The sequence below is a fragment of the Penaeus chinensis genome, chromosome 5, assembly GCF_019202785.1.
Source record: "Penaeus chinensis breed Huanghai No. 1 chromosome 5, ASM1920278v2, whole genome shotgun sequence".
Taxonomy (NCBI): Eukaryota; Metazoa; Arthropoda; class Malacostraca; order Decapoda; family Penaeidae; genus Penaeus; species Penaeus chinensis.
Genome location: NC_061823.1, coordinates 37,553,526 through 37,555,427, shown reverse-complemented (window position 1 = coordinate 37,555,427; position 1,902 = coordinate 37,553,526).

Here is a 1,902-nt window from a genome sequence, read left to right as displayed (position 1 = left end):
TCATCTACACACACACACACACACGCAAACGCAAATGCACACGCACACACACACGCACACGCACACGCACACGCACAATACCAAATCTTTAGTCATAAAAGCAAAAATTCTTTTGAATGTATTGAAATGCACAAAGACTGATGGCCACCTGAAAGAAATAACTGACCCAATATTTGGATGATCTAACAGGAAAATAAAAATGATGCACATTTGCAGTTGACCAAGATTGCATCTCTAAACTTATCTGACACAGTAAGAGTAAAAATGGGCCTCAAAATTTTTCATTGGCACTGTTGTAAATTACTAATAGTAGTAATGTGTTTCTCTTTTCTATCTCTCTCTGTTCTTTTCAAGTTATTTTATGGCAGTAATATTCTATATGGCAAGGTGCATTTTTATAGAGGTGCAAATGGCTTATAGACTATAAGAATCATCATATAGGAATTAGGAAAAAAAAAATCAAATCAAATATATGTGTTTACCATTCCACTCACCTTTAAACATTGGTTGGGTAGCACAGCATATATCATCTTTTTTTTATAAACAAGGAAACACTTGCCAATTTTGTAAGAGGCAACTTCCATTGTTCAGATTCAAAATAAGCTGCACTTATATTTGGGGAAACGTATTTGGGGAAATCTCTCTCTTCTGACCAGAAGTGCTCCATACAAGTGGCAAAAATATTATTCACTAAAAATGTTTCACTCCTAGACAGTAACACTAGATTTGGCTACAAATTATTCTATCCCCCCCAAAAAAAAAAAAATAATAATAATAATAAATAATGATAATAAAATAAGTTGGGGGATAAAAAATGGGTTTGGTGAAAAAAGAAACATATTCTGGGGCCTTATTTATCCTACATCTATTCAATTCCTTCGGTTTCCTGGAATGTACTATCCATAACTAACACAGACACTATTTCCCAAGAAAAGGTATTCATTCCATGCATTCAAAAAATCTCTTACTATTGTACTTATTTGCTGGTGAAACTATGGAATCCAATGATCCAACTCATGACAAACAGAGAACCGGAAAAATGACAAATCTGTCACTGAAATGTTCATCCAAGAGGGCTAACAGTTTACATAAAACCATTATACCATCACTAAACAGAAGACATGCAAGAAGGCCAGGCAAAAAAATGGTCAGTTACTAAAATAACTTGTACAAATATCTTTGACATTCCTCAAAATATTAGTGGTATGATTGAAGTGGTTGTATAAACTTGAAAATGAAATTGTGTTTGTCAAAAATACACATTTTTTAGCTTGAATATTCACAGCTTCAAGAATTTACTTGGGTGGGGTAGTGATCAGTTTCAGACATTCGAAATCCCTGTCTTTGCATTCCATTTTCATTTGTAATTAAGATTAATTACAAAATGGGTAATATTCTGCCTCATTCATAATGATGTTATTATTGCCATATATGCAAACAATATTCCTCTCAAAATTTTGATCCAACAATTAGATCGAGAAGTTTGCTGTCAAATCAGTCAATAGTATCATTATCCTCTTTGGATGAATCTGTACTTGTGTTTGCATATATGTTTATGTTTCTATGAGAGTGAATAGATCAGTTTCAGTGTGTGATGTGTGTGTGTGTGTGTGTGTGTGTGTGTGTGTGTGTGTGTGTGAGTGAGTGAGTGAGTGAGTGAGTGAGTGAGTGAGTGAGTGAGTGAGTGAGTGAGTGAGTGAGTGAGTGAGTGAGTGAGTGAGTGAGTGAGTGAGTGAGTGAGTGAGTGAGTGAGTGAGTGAGTGAGTGTGTGAGTGAGTGAGTGAGTGAGTGAGTGAGTGAGTGAGTGAGTGAGTGAGTGAGTGAGTGAGTGAGTGAGTGAAAGAGTGAAAGAGTGAAAGAGTGAAAGAGTGAAAGAGTGAAAGAGTGAAAGAGTGAAAGAGT